Raw genomic sequence first — 21329 nt, forward strand, 5'->3', positions numbered from 1 at the left:
ATTAAATATAGAGTTAAATCTCACATTTGATATACATTTTTTTCTGCTCCAACTAACAGAATATATAATTTGACTCATGACCAGGCTAAATTTAGAATTTAAAAAATGTCTTATTGAAAAATAAATAGAACACAGAATTTTAAAACCTATACGTGACTATCTATCTCTATCTTTTTAAGGTGTAATTCATTTTGGACCAACTTTTGTTGGTTACCTCAAACCCTCATTCATACATTTGTGTGGTTTTTCAGGTTATACTTGGTAGAAGAAGAAACAATTTGATGTACTTAGTATTCAGCAGAATTTAAGATATAACTATCAATTTGAAAGAAAAGTCATAGTTCCCTTGCTATTAAACTCCAAATATCTGCAAATATCATTTCTCTCCCTTTCCGTATAGTTTCATTCAAGATCCTACTAACAATTTTGAACAGCTGTTATAAATCTTTGTGTACCCTAAGACCTTGCATACTGTCATTGTCGTAATCTATTGAGAGAGTAATTATTCTTCATATTTGTCTATTGAATAAAGTGAGGTTTGTTGAGCTTAAGCAACTTTATCAAGATTACAGAATCAGTGAGAGTGAAAGATAGAATCTTATATAAAAACTATGGTCTTCCCAGCTCTGCTTGCAAGACTCTCTGACTACGGCCTGGAACCCTTCTCAGTCTTTACTTACTTCAGTGCCCAGAGTGAGTATCAACAGGATCGCCAGTTTCAGCTGCCGCTGAGTGATACTCACAGCCTGACTTCAGTCGTTGTTTTGGATACTTCTTTTCTTTTTCTAAATTGGTCATCAAAACACTTCATCTTTCTTGCATACTGCTTCCATAGGGGTTTACAAACTGTGTTCCATGGAGCTTTGGGGTAACACTGGATTCTACTACAGTTACATTTGAGAATCAAAATAGCATTTTTAAAATTTGTGTATCACTCCTAAACACTTATGAATACAAACTTTCACCCTAGTGAATCAAATATTTCTAAGTTTTTCTCATCCAAAAACAGCCAGTTAATGAATCCACAATTACTTTATGCCAGTACCATTTAGGTATTTTGGGGAGGAAAAATTTTAAAAATGAAAAAAAAAACCCAGACATGGTTCTTTCCTAAAGTTTCATACACCTTGGGGAATTTCAGACTGTGTGAAAATGATGTTCCACACACATAACTGGTGCCACTTCATTTCACCTCCATAGACTTCAGGGTGTCACCGTACAATTTCCCCTTGGAGGATCTGGCACCATCCATTCTTGTTCTATTTCGAGTTCTCTTTAGCTTGTATTTTGCGTTTTCCATTCTCTGACACAAAACTGCTCAAGGCAAATGGACTTTTATAAATATAAAATCCTCCCTTGTTTTTGTTCAATAACTTCTTTGGAAACATTTTCCAAGGCTATTTCTTTAAATCTTTGCATCCTAAACTTAGCATCACTGATATTAATGTGCAGTAATGCCTTCCGTTAAGCAGAACATAAGCAGATGATAATTCTGGATTTTAGGCGACTGGAAAGCAAATCCTGAACAATCTGTACATCCTACATTCCCCAATAAAATGTCTGTGAGTATTTGTGTTTGTGTGTGTTTTAATTTGTAGTCAAGTAATTTATGAAATGGGGTAAAAGTTAATATTTTAAAAAGATTATTTCCTCCACCCTCTAGAATTTGTAAAACATAAGCTGGAACCCTTAATGTACTGGAGTGAGCACACATTAGAAACAATACATAATTAATCAAAATAATTGAAAGAGGAGGCAAAGAAGAAAACAAAATCACAGTATGAAAACATACATGGTTAGGAAAATATAAATTAATTAATTACAAATCAGAAGAAATATTACTTTGTTAGTAGGAAAAGCCCTGGGCTAACTCTAATAAAGTTAAAGATTGTGTATACACAAGTATGCAGCTCCTTGCATGCACGGGCTATTTTACAAATTGTTCTGTCTTTTAATAATATTCTATATTTTCTACAGGGTAGCTTCTCAATTAATTATATTCTCTGCTTAACATATAGAAAGTAAAATATATTCTGTAGAAGAAGATGTGTGTTTACAATATGAGAAAACATTAAATCTTTGGAGAATGGATTAGTCTTCACTTCAAAAAATTCAGCAAAATAAATTCAAGATAATTTAAAGTGTTATAGGAAAATCACAAAATGATCTAAACAACCTGAAGGAGTTGACTAGAGTTAGGAAAGTCTTTTCTTACTAGGTCTAAAAAAAAAACCCCAAAATGAAACAAAAAAATAATTCAGTTAGATTGATATAACTATATTACTATCGCTGGAGAAAATGTTTAGTTCTCTATATTTCAAAACATATTTTATGTAAATTAAATGTAAAGGAAACTCTGGAAAGATATTTGCAACATATGTGGACAAAACAAGTTTTTGCACTGAATATGTGGTTATTGTTGTAATATAAAAATTGAGAATTTTGGGCGAGCCTGGTGGTGTAGTGGTTGAGTTCCTGCTCTCCACTTCGGTGGCCCAGGGTTTGCCGATTTGGATCCTGGGCATGAACTCACACTCTGCTCATCAAACCATGCTGTGGTAGTGTCCCACATGAAAAACAGAGGAAAATTGGCACAGGTGTTAGCTCAAGGCCAATCTTCCTCACCAAAAAGAAAATCAAGAATTTCATTTTAACCCACAGATTAATGTTAGCTCTTTAAATTTTTTCACATTAGGTTTTTAGATTGTTATAGTCTTTCTTTTCTTTTCTTTTCTTTTTTTTTTTGTGAGGAAGATTGGCCCTAAGCTAATATTTGTTGCCAATCTTCCTCTTTTTGCTTGAGAAAGACTGCCACTGAGCTATCATCTGTGCCAATCTTCCTCTATTTTATGTGGGACACTGCCACAGTGTGGCCTGAGTGGTGCCAGGTCCACACCCAGGATCTGAACCTGAGAACCCTGGGCCACTGAAGTGGAGCATGTGAACTCAACCACTATGACACTGGGCTGGCCCCAGATTGTTATAGTCTTGATATCATTGATATGCTGCTTCTTTTATAATAATAGAATAATAATAGAATGAAAGAATTTCTGAGCATTTCTTTAGATGGTAGGGGTAAATTAGATTATCATTTGAAAATATGTATCCTCGCCCTCCCTCATAACCATGGGGAGAAAATACTTCCATACCCCTTGACTTTGGGCTTGGTCATATGACTTGCTTGGCCAATACAATGTTAGTGACCTTGACAGCAGCTTGAGAAGGCTTGAGAAGTTCTTGGGATTGTCCTCTCATACTTATGTCATCACCATGAGACAAGAAGGGTGTGTTCTGACTAACTGGCTGGCCCTAAAAGGAGGATGAGATATGTGGAGCAGAGATGACAGATTCCCACATAATACTGGCTGTAGGTATCGATTACAATTATGTGACAGGAAGCACAAATTTTAAAATTAAAAGTTTCACAGATTTACTGTACTTAATTCACTGCAAAATCAAGGGCTAGTGATATTCTTTTGAGGGTATGGTTAACTAATGCTATGGGTGTTATTCACATGTCACAATAATTACATAACAGACCATCCGAAAAAAGAATACCCATGGTAATCAATCTAGTGTAATCATGTTTTTCTTGAAGATACCACACACTTTTCAAACAGTATTAAACTTAGTCCAGGAGAGAAAAATAAAACAAACAATTAATAGTAAAATAGCTAGTAGTTATAAATTAAATGAAGAAAAAGTGGGGTTAACAGTATATATACAGAGTGACCCCAGGAGTGGGGAGCTGCAGCAGTCTTTGAGATGAATAAATAAAATGGGGGAGTGATCCATGAGGATATCCAGGGGAACGATGCTCGTGGTAGAGGGAACGGCAGAAGTATATATTCTGGGTAGGCTCGGCCTTGGCATGCTCTAGGATTAGCACGCACACCTGTATGGCTGGATCACAGTGAGCATGGGGAAGCATTGTAGATAAGAAGGGAGAAATGGTCATAATAAGATCAAGCAGAATATTGTGTCTATATTAAGGAATTTTGATTTCATTCCAAAAATAATGAGAAATGACTTGTGGAATTCTTAACAAGAAAGTGATGTGATTAGATATATTAATTATATGTACTCACTACCTTCTTGACTAAGGTAAATATTCACATATATGTATTTTCAGAAGTTAATATCATTAAACATAAATTTAAGCTCATTTTCCAAAGTCTAAGTAATGAGTAAGGGATTATTTCCCAAAGTGTGTTACCTAGAGCAGTGTTCTTATGATATACTCCATGGGGGAAAACAAAAGTTCTTTGGGCAGCATAAGTCTAGAAAGAGCTGGTTACACATTTGAAATGTTTCTTCCTGAGAATGAACAGTACATACTGGAATTCCAAAGACTATGAAAAGTCCTAAAATAAAGAAACGTGTTCAACCCAATATTTGACAAATATATATGGCCACAAAATCTTCTTATCATTTAATACACATTTCCATTATGCAGAACGAAAGATTTTTCATTTATTCTAGGGAAAAAAATCCCAGGTCATTGCTTTTGAAACTATTCCAGGAGACCTTGGCGTTTTCTACAGCCCCTTTGGTTTGGAAATGATAGTGGTGCAGACACTGGGGCTTGGGAACGTTGCCTCCTACTTCAACAACGTAAGATTTCATTTGAACCAAGGCCCATCTTGATTTAAAAAATAAAATTCAATGAAAAAGGAAAATAGACTACTATGTTCTTTTAGTAAGGGTTTTTGCTTTCACTTTAGGGCATTTATTTGCTTTTTGGATAAATAGTTAGCTAACTTACAGATCCAATAAGACTGAAGTCTTTCTCAGAATTGGCTAAGCTCACTAGATAAATGTAGGACACAACTCTAATTTTAACTAAGCATTTTTCACCTCTGTGCCATTAATTATAACAATCAGATAAGAGAATAAAGTCTAGGAGCCAGACTATATGATTGATAACATCCCATTAATTATGGACTTGAGGGATCTCAGTGATACTATTCAAAAATAGAGTTTGCAAGAAGATAAAATAAAATATATATAACTTAATCTTCATATAAATGCATATATATCAAAATGATTTATTGAAATTTTTAATCCTAACAGGTATAATTTTGAGAGAAACAACACATTTATATGAGTTTTAAATTTACAAAGGCTATTTACAACAGCTATATTGTAATATAAATAAAACGTTATAAAAAATAGTATTTTTCCTTATCCATTTCTTTGCCTTTTAAATGGATTAGAGCAGTTTTAGGTCACAGCAAAACTGAGCAGAAAGTATTGAGAGTTCTCTTATATCCCCTGTCCCCACGCAGGCACAGCCTCCCTGAATCAACATCCTGCACGGAGTGGTGCACTTGTTACAACTGATAAACATATACTGATACATCACCACCCCAAGTCCATAGTTTACATTATGGCTCACTCTTGGTGGAGTACATTCTATGAATTTTGACAAAAATATAATGACATGTATTGTTTCCACCATTATAGAATCATATAAAATAGTTTCACTACTCTAAAAATCCTCGTACTCTGCCTGTCCATTCCTCCCTCCCTCCTAACTCCTGGCAACCACCGAACATTTAATTGTCTCCATAGTTTTGCTTTTTCCAGAATGTCATATAGTTGGCATCATACAGTATGTAGTCTTTTAAGATTGGCTTCTTTCACTTAGTAATAAGCATTTAAGTTTCCTCCAGTTCTTTGCATGGCTTGATAGTTTATTTCTTTTTAGCACTGAATAATATTCCATTGTCCAGATGTAGCACAGTCTGCTTATCCAGTTACCTACTGAAGGACGTCTTGGTGTGTCCAAGTTTTAGTATTACAAATAAAGGTGCTATAGATATCTGTGTACTGGTTTTGTGTGGACATGAATTTTCATTGTACCATTTTGCATTCCCATCAGCAATGCATGAGAGTTTCTGTTGTTTCACATCCTCCCCAGCTTTCAGGGTTGTCAGTGTTCTAGATTTTGACCTTTCAGATAGGCATGTAGTGGTATCTTCTTTTAATTTGGGTAATTGCCTAACAACATGTGATGTTGAATACTTTTTCATATACTTATTTGCCATCTGTGTATCATCTTCTGTGAGGTGTTTATTCAGTACTTTTGCCCATTTTTATTGGGCTGTTACATTCCTTATTCTTGAATTTTAAGAATTCTTCGTATATTTTTATAACTGTCTTAATTGTCTTCAGGTGTTACAACAAAATACCATAGACTGAGTGGCTTATAAACAATAGAAATATATTTCTCACAGATATAGAGCCTGAGAAGTCCTAAATCAAGGCTTTAGTAGATTTGGTTTTGAATTCCCAATTTCTTTTGTTCATTGCTGACATAGATGAAACTGATTGACTTTTTAATATTAACCTTGTATCTTGCAAACTTGCTATAATTGCTTATTAGTTTCAAGTGTTTTATTGTCAATTATCTTGGATTTTCTACAAGGACAATCATATCGTCTTCAAAGATAGTTTTATTTCTCCCTTCCCAATCTATATACCTTTTATTTCCTTTTCTTGTTTTATAGTATTAGCCAGGATTTCCAGTATGAGGTTAAAAAGAAGTTGTGGGAGGAAATATCCCTGCCTTTGCCTGATGTTAACAGGAAAGTTTCTAGTTTCTCATCGTTAAGTATGATATTAGCTGTAGATTTTTTTTGTAGATGTTGTTTATCCAAGCAATTCCTTTCTATTCCTAGTTTTCAGAGATCTCACATCATATCCATAATATATCTTTAGATAAATAGGGCAATATTTTCAGATAAAGAAAGTGAGCCTTAGGTTTGTGATATCTTATTTAGATGGAAAAAGGCTAAAATATGAAGAAAACTACAGGGAAACTAGAAAAAAAATCTGTGAATTTGAATTTCTTAACAGATTATCAAACAAATATATTTAAATAATATGAAGATGTTTTTCAATGAGATCTGGATATGGAAGTGCTTTTTGTATTGTTTTTATTTTTTAGGCCTGGTTAAGTTGTTCTCTATATGATTGATGTAGCTTCTCTCTCTCAATCTCTCTCTCTCTCTTTCTCTCTCTCTCCATTAAATACATACATATATAATATATAGCATAACATAATACACACATACATACAGATATGTATATGTGTATATGTCTATTTGGGGGTGTTAGATAGTGCTTTTTAAGAAAAAAATTAAAACCAAATCTACTTATACACATCTGAAGAATATTTGTTATCTTAAAACTGCTCTGGAGAAATCATCCCATGTCCCCTGATGTCAGAATTATTTCTAGAGACATTAAAATATCTCTCTTGGTTTCCATGATCCAGCTTAGCTCATTTGAACAAAAATCAGTTATGATATATCTTCTTGAGTAGTATTCATCTGAAATATAAAAAGTGCTAATATTATAATTAACAAATCTTAATTTATCTAACAAGAGATCCCATATAATAAATTTATCTGCTAGGCATTTACTATATGGGGCTAACTCCCTTTAAAAGAAATGCAAAACAATAATCACTTTGTAATTCTTAATATAATCCGGATTTTTGAGAAATAAGGGGAGTAATTCTGCTGGACTTATCTTACTTGATTTAACACCAGAAATGGCACACCTAGAAAAATCAAGTCAAAGCAAATTGAAACATGTCTATGATAGATAGAGACACCAATCTATACATCAAATTATATGCTACACACATGCCCACATTTCAGGTAGATTATTCTTTTATTACTTAATAGTGAAAATAGTATAATGCTTTTATTTTCTTCTAACGACAGACTCAGCCCTATGTTCAGTATACTTCTCTTCCTCTCTTCTAATCTGCAACTGACTAACATTTCCTTGACCTCTCATTTCCCATGCTGAAACTCTCACTGTCTATTTCAGAATAGGGTGTATTTAGTCATTAGTTGCACGTCATTCTCCTCCTTCTAAATAAGTTCTCATCATTTCTACATTATCTCCAGTCTTACTTCTCTGTAGTTTTTTTTATCCCAGACAAATGTTCAAACACTATCTGGAATGGTCCACTATATGATTATTAATGTTCTTTAGTAAAAGTGATATTTGATTTTAAGTAAACTCTATTGTGAAATATATTCTCCATGAGAATGGCTAAGGCAATTTCTTTTTCCCCCTGTTTGTTGTAACTCAGAAGAAACTAACTTCTGTAACTTCCCTATTTATATCTCTTTCTCAGACATTTCTTCTTAATTTGTTTAAAAACTGTCCATTACAAATCTTTGTTCGAATCTCACAGACCTCAAAACAGACAAGTACATCAGCATTTGCAATGTTTCTCATATGTTGACTTTCATTGTTTATTACTTATTTTGTTAAAAGGTATGAGTATCTTAGCAACAAAATCTGTTTACTCTACTACCTTCATATATTTTCCCCTTTCCCTATTCCCGATATCTAAAGAAATAGTGAATTTATGAAATACGACAGTGACATTCAATAGTAAAATAGAAACATGGTAGAACTAAATCAAATATTGTTTAAGGTAGAGAGTATTTTTAGTGACTGAACCAAAATCTAATATGCTTGCCAATGTATCACTATTTTATTAACGGAAGCACCTAGCTATTGGTACACTTCACTGTAATATAGCTGATATTTCAGTTTTTTTAAATTATAATGATAATTGAGAGAAGGAAGGTGGGAGGAAGAAAGAGAGAGAGAGAGATCAGGGAGAGGAGTATTAGACCCATGATTGAGTCTTGAGGGACTCTTAAGTGTGTGGTCCAGTAAAAGAGAAATAATAAGAAAAGAAACTATCAAAAAATGGGAAAATTAGAGAAAGAAAATGAAACTATGAGACTGTGGTATCAGAGAAGTAAAAGGGAAAATGTTTCAAAAAGTGTTGAATAGTCAACCCTTAAAGGCTGGTGGGAACCAAGATGCAAACTGAAAAGTACCCAGTGGATTTCTCAGCAAGAAAGTCAAAGGACTATCTGCAAAAGGTTGGAAGAGTCAGGAAGGGAGAGTAAGATCAAAGAAAATTGGAGAGAACTGAAGGTCATGGAAACAGTGTCTTGAAAAACAACTCTTTGAGAAGTTTGTGTAGAGTAGTAGAAATATGAACAGCTTCTAGTGGGGAATATGCCACCCCAGCCATGGACTGGTAGGTATGTGTAGTCAACACAGAGAGACTTCCAATGGGAAAATTTTTATGGAGAAAATAGAACTGAAGATTAGGAATAAAGAAGATTTGACAGATTGAGGTAGGTACCTGAGAAGCCCAAAATTGAGGAGAGATTGAACACTGATAAAAGTTTGGTTGCTTCCTCCCACTAAAGAAGGTGGAAAGAATAGAGGATTGGTGCAGGTTGATGTAAGCTTTTTAGATATGGAGGCAAGAGAATGTGAAAGAATCCGCCAGATGATTTCTATTTTCTCAGTGAAATGGAAGCTAAGATTATCAGCTGTAAGAAAAGCAGGTGGGCAAAGAAGACAAAGAAATTTGAACAGTAATGAAAAAGAGAATTCCCTAAAAAATAACTTTCTAAAAAGCAGACTTCTCAAACAATGTCTAAAAGGAGAGAACTTGTGGCAAGGATGTCTCATTGTCTTTGTGATTATGAAGAAATGAAATTGCATGTTGTTCACAAACTTGTCTTTTTTTCCACAATGATAAAGTGATAAGAATGTTCCAAGATGGAAGAGATCATTTTACCTGGAGTGGACATGAGGTTTGCTGGGAAGACATCATTGTATAAAATGGCATCTACCCTGAGCCATAAAGGACAGATAGAACCAGGACCTGTGACAATAGAAGAAGCACTGTCCACAGCATGAATAGCAAAAGTCAGGGCTTTAAAGTAAAAAATTCTAGAAGATCCTGCCATGCCACACTCATCAGGGGGCAGAGGTGCTGTACTTGCTTCTCTTTCTTGTCTTCTCAAATAAGTTGTGTATATGTATGTGTGACTTACAGGGTAGTTTCTAAAAGCAAAGCTAACAATGAAAAGAAAAAAAAAATATGTATATACACAGTTAAACATAGTTCTTGCCCTAGAAGGATTTTTTTCTCATTATTTTTTTTTATTGTGGTCATAATAGCTTATAAGATAGCGAGATTTCAGTTGTACACTATTGTTTGACACCTAGAGGATATTTTTGGCCATCTGAGGTTCACTTTGAGAAAATGAGAAAGACAAATTGAGAAAGATAGAAACTATGAGAATCGGGGCTTTTTGCTGTTGTTGTTGCCTGCTGCAGGTGCCTGAGGGCAACACACACACTTTAAAAGGACAGAAAGCACAGAATGTTCACTGATTTTTTTTCCTTAGCTCCTTTTTAGACCAGAATCTCATTCAGGGGCAGGGCTGTCTTTATTTTTCTTTCAGTACAATGTACACAGCTGAAGCACTTACAATGGGTTGTAGCAAATCCACACAATTTAAAAGAAGGTAAAAGGGGAAAAAATGGCATTGCTAGGGTTTTGCAGGCTCATTCATTACAGGATAGAATTACTTTGAAATCTGAAAAGTTAATTCTCATTGCATTTATTGTGGTCCCTGACTACCCCTGACTCTGTGTAAGATACTCTTCCTTATTTGTCCTTAGCCAAAAGCTCAACATATATTAATTTTCAAGCACATTTGTTGAATCATCATTAAATCTGCTCGGATATTATATGTTCCATTTCTTTTGTAAGCTACATATTTCCTCTCCTTGAAATGTTTAGCAAGAAAGTAGTCAATAAACACTGAAATGAACAAATGAATATGAATATTTATGACTGACCTATTAGATCGATATCATTAGACTGACAGCCTATACCTTTGAAACTGAGAATACTATTCTGGGGTAAATCCCTAAAAGGATTTATATTCAAATCTCACAGATATATATATTAAATCGCTCATTTAATTGAGCTACTGAAAAGAAGAAAATCTAAAGACAAGTTCACTTTAAAAAACAGACAGCTTTAAATGCAACTGTTTGGGAATAAAGTCTTTTTGATACTTACGTCATTGTTTTCTGAACAAATGCTTACTAAGAAAATGAAGGGTTATATAAATGCAAACTTAAAATGATCAGCTTCTGGAGGGATTACATTGCTATAATGTGTAAATCTTCTATTATCTAAAATTAATTGCACACAAGTCAAATATTTGTTTATTCTTATACATATGTGTGTATACATATACAATTGTGTACATACACATTATATACACATATGTTTATACACACAATTATGTATATGTATATATGTATATATTTATACACACTCAATGTGTGTGTATATATATTCTCCACTATTTCTTGCTATTTTAGCCAGATATGAATTCAGGTAGAGTTTATAACAGGTAGAGATTTTTGTGGAAATATTGAAGGATATTACAATTCCAAGAAATTGATGTGGGAAAAAAATCTTGTATTTTGTATATACGTACACAGTTTTATTATTTAGAGCTAAAGTGACAAAAGCCACATCCAGACAAACTCACCCAGAATTACTATCTCCAGCTTTTTTAATTTTTAAAATGAAATCATGTTAGTGTGGTCAGAAATGACTCCAAGTGAACCCAAAGGCCAAGTTTGATTGGGTTCTTGAAGTGATACGGTGGTGAGCTGCTGGACGTTAATAACATCATCGGTCAGGGGAAAACTTCAACACACGGATTCACTCTCAGCCACAGTATCAGAATACTCATTCTTTTCTCTTTGTCCTGACCCGGAGATTTACAGCCAAAAACATAAAATAACACCACATAGCATTCGACAGAGGAGTGGTTTAAGACTCCCCTAGCTCCAATACAAATTTAACATGTGCAATATGACTCAGTGTTTCAGTTTTATTTTGCTGTAGCGTACTAGGCAAAAGGCATTATGAAAAAGAGAGTTCAAAAGAAAAGAAAACATCTTATGACTTGTAACATAGAACTTCTCTTCTCCCTGACCATATTATGGTTTGAAAGGATTTCTTATCAAACTCTCCCCATAGCAAAGAAAAAGAAAGCTTCTCTTACCAGAGAAGAATGAAGCTTCAACCTTGCTATAACGTTTCCTGCAGCTCTTGTTTGAAAAGACAGATCCAAAGCAGCTTTGTGCATACAACGGATGTGGCTGATCTCCAGGCCCTGCACAAAAAAAACGGTATAATTGGCTCTCAAAAAAGTGTTGTAAACATTCATCATGATGGCACTTGTGTGTTGAATCTAGACACTGTTACCCTAGTAGACGTTTTACAAACAGGCCAGTTACATTTCTACTTTCAAAACTTGCTATTTGGTTTTCTCTAGTCAATGCTGGGATTAACATCTTTAAAGAAACCACGAATTTGTGAGTATCAGCTCTACTACTGCATCATAACCTTTGGGTTCTGAAAGTATCGTTCAAGACAAAAAAATATAAACATTTTAAATCAAGATGGCAGTGTGTGATAAATAAATTTCCTTGGCATTTGTATGTCTTTATTTTTAAACTTGACAATATTCAATCCATTATCTACATGCTAATGAGATACCAATATTATTGAGTCTCTTTTGCTTACTATTTGATAGAAGCCAAGTGAACATTCCACATCTCTACAGGGCGCAGAAGCCACATCATTGATGCCTGCAACATACCCTAGCGTCTGAGCCCAGCTGTGCTGGATTTCTAAGTCTCGTTAAATATTCCACTGTTCCTTTGCCCAAACCTTCAAAGAGGCCCAGATACAACAACATTCTTTAATTCTTATGGGAGCGATGAAGGGGTCACACAGCCTGGGCTTTTTTCTTATTATTAAACATTCAAGTTTTATAGGAGCATTAACTGATGATAACTATGAGTGTCATGTTCCTGTTACGGAGAAAATGTGAACACTAGATCAAAAAATAAGCCTCAATGAGAAACACAGTCTCAAATTGTATCACTTCTTATAATGATCTAAGCAATAGCTTGATCTTACAACTACATGAAGACGTAATCTTTGCCTTGCTTTCCATGTGTTTAAAGCCTGGTTAACAGTTATTAGCTGTGCTACTGTTTGAAAAACATGAATTACCTGCATGGAAGTTTCTCTTTTCTTTTTCATTTTAATTTCCGGTAGTTTATTGTTCATCATCCAAATTAAATAAGTATAACAAAACAATTTATAATTATACAAATTATGAATGTATAAATCTCTAACAATTACAAATTATGATAGTTTATAAGATATGTCTCCTAAAAGCAAGTAAAAATTTAGGTACTCTACAAGTGTAAAATTCTGTTTATTGTTGAGTCATTTTAAGGAACATCTTTAGCTAAATTAAAAGAACTTAAAATCTTGAAAAGTGAGCATTTCTTATTTATATTTGTAATCAGTGCCATTTAAAGATTTTGATTATAATTCAGAATACTACAGACCAATACACAGTACTCCTCTAGGAATGCAGATGGCTAATCTTCTCATTATGTTACTTAGAGAGGCAGAGTATGGAGTAAGGAGCCCTGCATACTGTTTTTCCAAGGTCAGTATCAGTGAACTATTATCTCCCTTATTATAACATTTGCCTTTATAAAATTTTCCAGTAGTAGTTTTCTTATTTAATTCTTTCATCAGAATAGTGAAGAGGGCATTACTGTTCTCCGTTTTACACATGAGAAAGGTTTAGAAAGGATAAATGATTTGACAAATTACTACAGTAAATTCTTAACTGTGGGGCTTTCTGATGTTGTTCAACTATGTCCTAAAACCATTTCTTCTAAAACAATATTTCCAAGATTTAAAAAAGAAAAAGTGTGGGGCTGGTCCCATGGCCAAGTGGTTAAGTTCATGTGCTCTGCTTTGGCAGCCCAGGGTTTCACAGGTTCAGATCCTGGGCACAACCTAGTACCACTCATCAAGCCATGCTGAGGTGGCATCTCACATAGCAGAACCAGTAGGACCTACAACTAGAATATACAACTGTGTACTGGGGGGCTTCAGGGACAAGAAGAAAAAAATGGCAAACCACAGATTGAGAGAAAAGGTACAAAAGCATCTATCAGACAAGGAACTGGTATCTTGGTCAGGTAAAAAAATTCTTAAAAAAAAAAAAAGTTTGTGTGATTTAGCTTGCTGATTTGAAATGGGGAATAAACAGTTAGAGAATGATTATAATTTATTTGCAGCTGTGATGCATTGAGGAACATGAAGATCTCTTTCCAGGCCTAATGATTTTGGAAATGATTTGCAAATGAACTTTGAAAAGATAATGCTTTATTATTTTATTTTAAACATTTTTTTTTAAATTTAAGGATTACCTCCAAAGTATCTAGTAGGTGACAGACTCCTCGTTAAGTTCTTAGGATCCAGTAGTAAAAAGATAAATATCTTCCCTCTCTTCATGTTATTTTCAATCTTCCTAATTACAATGGATAGGATCACCTTATGTTTTTCTTCACTGAGGAAATAGTAGCCACTATATAGGAGCTCTCACCTCTCCCAATTCACAACAACCATCTACTAAACTCCTTTGAACTTCACCCATGAACACATTTAGATGTTCAAGGAACATTCTTATGCTAATTCCTCTCATTTACATCAGTTGTTCCCTCTGCACTGAATCATTCTCATCAGTTTAAAATCCTGCTTTAAAGTTTCCCTGAGCGGGCCAGCCCCATGGCCCAAGTGGTTAAGTTTATGCCCTCTGCTTCAGAGGCCCAGGGTTTGCTGGTTTAGATCCTGGGTGTGGACCATCATACCTAGCACGGCTCATCAAGACGTGCTGAGGAGGCTTCCCACATAGAAGAACTAAAACAACCTACAACAAGGACATACAACTATGTACTGAAGGGCTTAGGGAGGAAAAAATGAGGAAGATTGGCAACAGATGTTAGCTCAGGGCCAATCTTTCTCATCAAAAAAGAAAAGATAAATTTCCCTGAATTTAAACATAAAACCCTCCCACTCCCCTACTTCTCTCTTGTCATTGTATTTCTTCATTGGAAAATATCTCAGAAGATTTACTTTCTCACTTTCCAGTTCATTCTCAGCTAACTCTAAAAGTGTCCATACCCATCAAGTCATTAAAATAGATCTCATCTTACCTCATCTTTCAATAGCGTTGGAACTCAATTAACTAGTTCCTTCCCAAAACACTGTCTTCTCTTGGCTTTAATGATGCCACATTCTTATGATGTTTCTCATAACTTGCAGGCCTTTCAAGCCCAGGTTCATGTGCCGGCTTCTCCTCCTCTGCCCAAATAATGTGTTTGGAATACTCGTTGAGGTCCTGGCCTCCCTTCTCTGCTTAATCTACACTTTCCCTGTAGGTGTTGTGATCTAAGTCCGTGGTTTTAAACATTACCTATACTCTTTTGACTACAAATTTATATCTGCAGCCTGGCCTCTCCACTGGACCCTAAATGTTATTCTCTATCTGCTTACTGATCTCAATTCTTGGCTCTCTAACATGCATTTTTTAACTCAAACATGGCCAAAACAGAACAATTAATTCTACCTTGTCTTCGCAAATCTCACCTTTCTCCAGTCTTCCTTATTTTAGCAAAATTCACTAATTGTTTAAGCTAAAAACCAAAGGGCTTTTTAAGTTTTTTTTATTGTGTTAAAAATCCAAAGCATAATCGGGCCGTCTTGGTGGTACAGTGGTTAAGTTCACATGTTCCGCTTCAGCAGCCCTGGGTTCTCCGGTTTGGATCCCGAGTGAAGACCTATGCACTGCTTGTCAAGCCATGCTGTGGCAGGTGTCCCACATAAAAAGTAGAGGAAGATGGGCACAGACGTTAGCTCAGGGCTAATCTTCTTCTTCTTCAAAAAATCCAAAACATAAAATTTACCACCTCAACCATTTCTTAGTATACAGTTTTGTAGTGTTAAGCATATTCACAGTATTGTGCAGCCATCTCCAGAACTTTTTCATCTTGTGAAGCTGAAATTCTTTACTCATTAGACAACTCTCCAATAACAATTATCTATTGATATATGCAACGATATTCATGAATCTCTAAGCAATTATGCTGAGTGAAACAACCTAAGCAAAATGAGTATATACTGCATTATTTCATTCATATAAAATTCTAAAAATGCAAACTAATTTATAGTGACAGAAAGCAGATCAGTTGTTGCCTGGAGACTAGAAAAGAGGGGTGGTAGAGCTAGTGAGAGGGATAGTCAAGGGTCATAAGGAAGTTTTGTGGGTAACAGATAACTTCATTATCTTGATTGTCTTGATGATTTCATGAATGTGTATATATGTCAAAACTAATTAAACGGCACACTTTAAATATGTGTAGTTCAATTTATGTCAATTATGCTGCAATAGTAGCAGTTACAATAAACTTGTAAATAAAACTCCTAAAATTAATAAGAAAATTATAGTCAGTCTGACACTTAAAGGCAAAAATATTTTTACAGGCATTTCGCAAAAGAGGATACCCAAATGGCCAATGCAATACCAAAGAGTGCTCAACATTATTTCTCATCAGGGAAGTGCATACTTGCCATATTGAATAAAATGTCTAAAACATTATCTCAAGATTTGGGGAGAATGTGGAACTCTTACTTACTGCTTGAAGGTTGGCAAATTGGCACAGCACTTTGAAAAACTGGCAACATATGTTGAAGCTGGAAATATACCTATCTTATGACCCAAGAACTACACTCCTAGTTTCATACTCAAAAAGTATATGCAAATGACATCAAAAGATGTGCATTAGATTGTTTATAGGAGCCCTCTTTTCAGTAGCCAAAAACTGAAAACTATCCAAATGTCCATCTGCAGTAAAATGGATGTGTTTTGGAATATTCACATATTATGATAAAATATATCAATAAGAATTAACAAACTATTGCTACACATGACAAAGATAGATGAGTCTCTTAAGCATAATGTGGAGAAAAGATGTCACACTGAAGGAGCATATCTTGTATGATTCTATTTATATTGGCTTCAAAAATGGTCAAAACTGTTTTATAGTAATAGATGTTAGTCTACTGATTATTTTGGGGGTAGGCTGGGAATAATAACTGGGAAGAGGTACAAAATAGTTTCCTGAGATATTGGTAATATCTTCTTTCCTGTTACGGCTATACTTATGGAGATAAAATTCACTGTGAAAATCCACTGTGTTATTCACTTAAAAGTTTGCACTTTTCTGGATATGTATGTTTCAATAAAACTTTTTATATATACATCTTCTACAAAAAGATGAAATAAAGTCATTGTGATCTATGTTGTTTAGAACAGAATTTGAAATGTTTTTGAAAATGCATTGCTAAGGCAATAGTCCATGTTGTCCTGATAATGAAAACAAATCACACAGATAAGGTTAAAATGTTCCAGCTGGAAAATAGCCATTGGAATAATTATTTATCCCAGGATGACTACACTAGATGACATTGTCAAGGTAAATAATGCATTTATTTTCTAGAATAATACACCACTATAGCACAGATATTACGTTGCATTTATTTTACACACCTGTTTATGACACTTCTTGAGGTTCTGATTAGAGAAAACAACCTGCTTTTTTTGTGCCAATTTACAAAATCAATGTAAACAGGAAAAAGGAGAAATATAAAATAGTATCTTATAATTTGTTATCTTATTGCTTTTTCCCTCTCACGTTATTGGTATGAATTCTATGTATGGTATTCTATATTATCTACTGTTCACATAATTAGATGAAAACTGTTATCAGGGCTTAGAGTTAATCACATAGCTCATTCTTATGAAATACATGCATGTGATTAGCCATGGGGGAAAAAGTGTGGATATCACAGTGATACAGAAACAGACTTGAATATTTGTAAATGTGTGCAAGGTGTACATTGTTGCTATGCCTCCTTTTCCTCATCTGTGAAAGGGAGATGATAATACTCAACTTCCTGACTGATTGTGAGGAGAGAATAAGATAATTAATGTGAAATGTCTAGAATATACCTTTACATTTTGTAAATGAAAGCATTACATATGAACACATAACATATGTTCTAATCTAAATACCATCATCACATCATGCACTAGTAACGAGGTGGCTTCTTTGGCCATATATCACCAGGGCTTTATACAATAGACAAGCTTGGAATATAATGATATGAAATGGATAAAAAGATGAATAATACCAAGGAGAACAGATACTGAATAGTGGCCCTACAGCAAAAAACAGTACAGTCGTCCGTCTTTATCTGTGAGGCATCAATCCCAGAGCCCCAGTGGATGCCTGAAAGCATAGACAGCACCAAACCCTATACGTACTATGTTTTTTCCTGTACATAGATACCTATGATAAAGTTTAATTTATAAATTAGACACAGAAAGAGATAAACGACAATACATAATAATAAAATAGAACAATTATAGCAATATACTGTAATATGTTACTATAGACTTTAGCAACCTCAGCATATGACTTATTTTCTTCCCTTAAGTTGAGAATTTTCACCTTTTCACTTAGAGGAAACCCTTTGCAGCAATCGTTGGCATATCCGAAATGCCAGCATCACTGCTCTTGCATTTGGGGGCCATTATTAAGTCAAACAAGGGTTACTTGAACACAAACGCTGCGATACCGTGACAGTCGATCTGATAACCCAGATGGCTACTAAGTGACTAGTGGTTGGGTAGTGTATACAGCATGTATCCGCTGGACAAAGGGATGACTAATTGGGGTGGGACACAGCAGGATGGCTGGAGATTTCATCACACTACTCAGAACAGTGCACAATTTAAAACTTACAGATTGTTTATTTCTGGATTTTCCATTTAATATTTTCGGACCATGGTTGACCTTGGTAACTGAATGGAAAGTGAAACTGCAGATAAGGTAGGACTGCTGTATTCCAAAAGGGTGCTTTTCTCTGAATAAGCAGAATTCTGTTTATATAACTATGGCTGAAACTTTGGTCTGAGTGAAAAAGAATGACTGGAAACACTTGGGCTGTAACTTACAAAAGGTTAGACATTCTTATTTACCACTAAATAAAATCATTATAATGCATAAGCACCAGTTATATTTTAAAAAATGAATAAATTTGCTGGAATTGCTTTCAGTAAGAAGCCCATAGATTGACCAGAGTCTGATCTCATTATAACTTTTATTGCTTTAAGTAGACTTGGTTTATAACTTCCCTCAATATTTTCTCTGGAAAAAAATGGGATCTTTTTAAAAAGTGAAGAGACCTGGTATAAACACAAGAGAGAGAGGAGAAAAGACATATGAATAACAAAAGAAATGAATAGCAAGGAAAGAAAATACAAACAGAAATAAATAGAATTGTGTTGAGAGCCATGTGTATACTCACTTCTTTTTTGTGATGACATGCATATGCCCTGACATTTTATTATGTCAACTAACCTAGTGTTTCAGAATATGACTATTTGTGTATGACTAATCACCTCAAGTGTATGAGTCATTTAACATTGTTTTTCCTTTGCCTAAGAGCAAAATAATTTCTGTGATTTTTTAACATGATTTTTTAAAATGGCCAGATTCTGTCAGAAAGTAGATCAATGATTTGCTGAAGATGGGAGTAGGGGCAGGGCTATTGATTGATAAGGGCCCCGTTTCAGATGAGGAAACTTCCATCTCATGATGTGGGCGTAGTTACATGGTTGTATACACTTATCAAAACTCATCAAAAAGTGTATTTGAAATGTATATATTTTATTGTTTGCAAAGTCTATCTCAATAAAAATTATTAATACTAAGAAAGATTACAAGGGCTAGGCCCCCCAAAAAAGGTAAGAGATATTGAACTTCTAATGGACCGCAGCAGTGCACAACTCCAAAATATTATTATTCGCGAATGTAAATGGTTGCCTTGGAGTTATGCTAAAAAGATGACCATTCATGCCAGACCTTATTCTTAGTTAAATTATTTAGAACTTCACCTTCTCTGTGAAGTATTTCTCAAATGCACACTCTTTTCCCTTTATCTCATCTGCACAGATTTCACAACTTAATAGAATTAAGTATATACAAAACTGTACTTATATAAAAAGTTTGTGATAATCTTTTAATGGAAGGCAATAAACTCCTCCATAATAAATAGGCTGGTCTTCATATTAGTTTTTAAAGATTTTAAACAAACACATAAAATAGGATATAACAACATTGACTATTACTATAAAATAAAACATTAAAAACTGGCATACAAGAAAATAAATGACGGCTAAGTGAAAATTGAATTCAAATGGCAATACTCACAGTTAATACTTATCTTTCCTTTTCTTGTCCTTCTTTCTCTTCTAACTTTTCTCCCCCCTCAATTCTGCCCTCCTCTCTGTCCCATTCTCTTCCTTCTTCTGTCTACTTTTCATCATTATTATAGCAACTGCTATTTATTGAATCCTTTTTATGTGCCAGGTGCTAGTTTGAATGCTTTACTTATTGCATGAGTTATTTTTATTTCTTTTATTTGCCACATCTCCTTCTGTATTAGGCCCTTCAGCTTCCACTTTCAAAGTAACTTCTCTGCTTTATTTTTAATTCGATCTTGAGGTACCAACAAATATTCACGTGTATCATTTTACAAATAAACTCTTAAGAAGATTACTGTGAATTTCTATGTTTTCTTTTTTCCTATCAATTAATCAACATATCTTAGTACTTGGATTCTGCCTTTAGCATTTCTGTAAAAATAAATCTGCTATTTAAACTGTGTGCTGGTATTATTTATCCTTGAATTCTGAGTCATTTGACATTGTTTATAACTTCCATTTAAACTTCCAACAGCTCTCCAAATTAAGCATATCTGAAACATTTATTCCTTATGCAACATGAGTGTCCTTACTCAGATTTCAAATTGCCAATATAGACATTCTCTATCTCAGATTTTATTCAGAATATTTTCTTCTGGTGTTGACAGTTTTCAAGTCAGTCACTCACCATCTTAAGCCATTCTGCTTAGTGCTGTGGTCCTCAACTAATATTTGGGAGATATTGTAATCAGTAGCTACATGAAGTAAAGTAACCCAAAAAAAGTCAACATAATATTGAGAAGAACAAAGTCAGAGGACTGGCATCACCTGACTTCAAGATTTCCTATAAATCTACAGTAATCAAGACAGTGTGTTATTGAGGGAAAAGTAGAAAAATAGATCACTGGAACAGAATAGAGAGCTCATAAATAGATCTACATAAATGTAGACTGATCTTTGAAAAAGGAAAAAGGGCAATACAATGAAGCAAAGACAGTCTCTTCAACAAATGGTGCTGGAAGAACTGGCCATCCAATCAAATAAAAATAAATCTAGACACAGACTTTACACTCTTCACGCACTTTAACTCAAAATGGATGACAGCCTTAAATGTAAAATGCAAAACTACAAAACTTCTGGAAGATAATGTAGAGATAACCTAGATGACATTAGATATAGAGATAACTTTTCAGATACAATACCAAAGGTATGATCAATGAAAGAAATAATTGATGAGATGGACATCAT

General features: G+C 34.3%; 1 protein-coding gene across 8 annotated transcripts in view; it reads right to left on the reverse strand.

Moving 5' to 3' along the window:
- MGAT4C (MGAT4 family member C) overlaps positions 1–21329 on the reverse strand; it is a 693471-nt gene that overhangs the window by 381050 nt on the left and 291092 nt on the right. For all 8 annotated transcript variants that reach the window (XM_070254603.1, XM_070254602.1, XM_070254597.1 and 5 more), the window contains one exon: positions 11940–12050. The gene's annotated coding sequence lies outside the window, so the exon portion shown is untranslated. The remainder of the gene's footprint in view (positions 1–11939; positions 12051–21329) is intronic.

Source organism: Equus caballus, chromosome 28 (genome assembly GCF_041296265.1).
Source record: "Equus caballus isolate H_3958 breed thoroughbred chromosome 28, TB-T2T, whole genome shotgun sequence".
Lineage (NCBI taxonomy): Eukaryota > Metazoa > Chordata > Mammalia > Perissodactyla > Equidae > Equus > Equus caballus.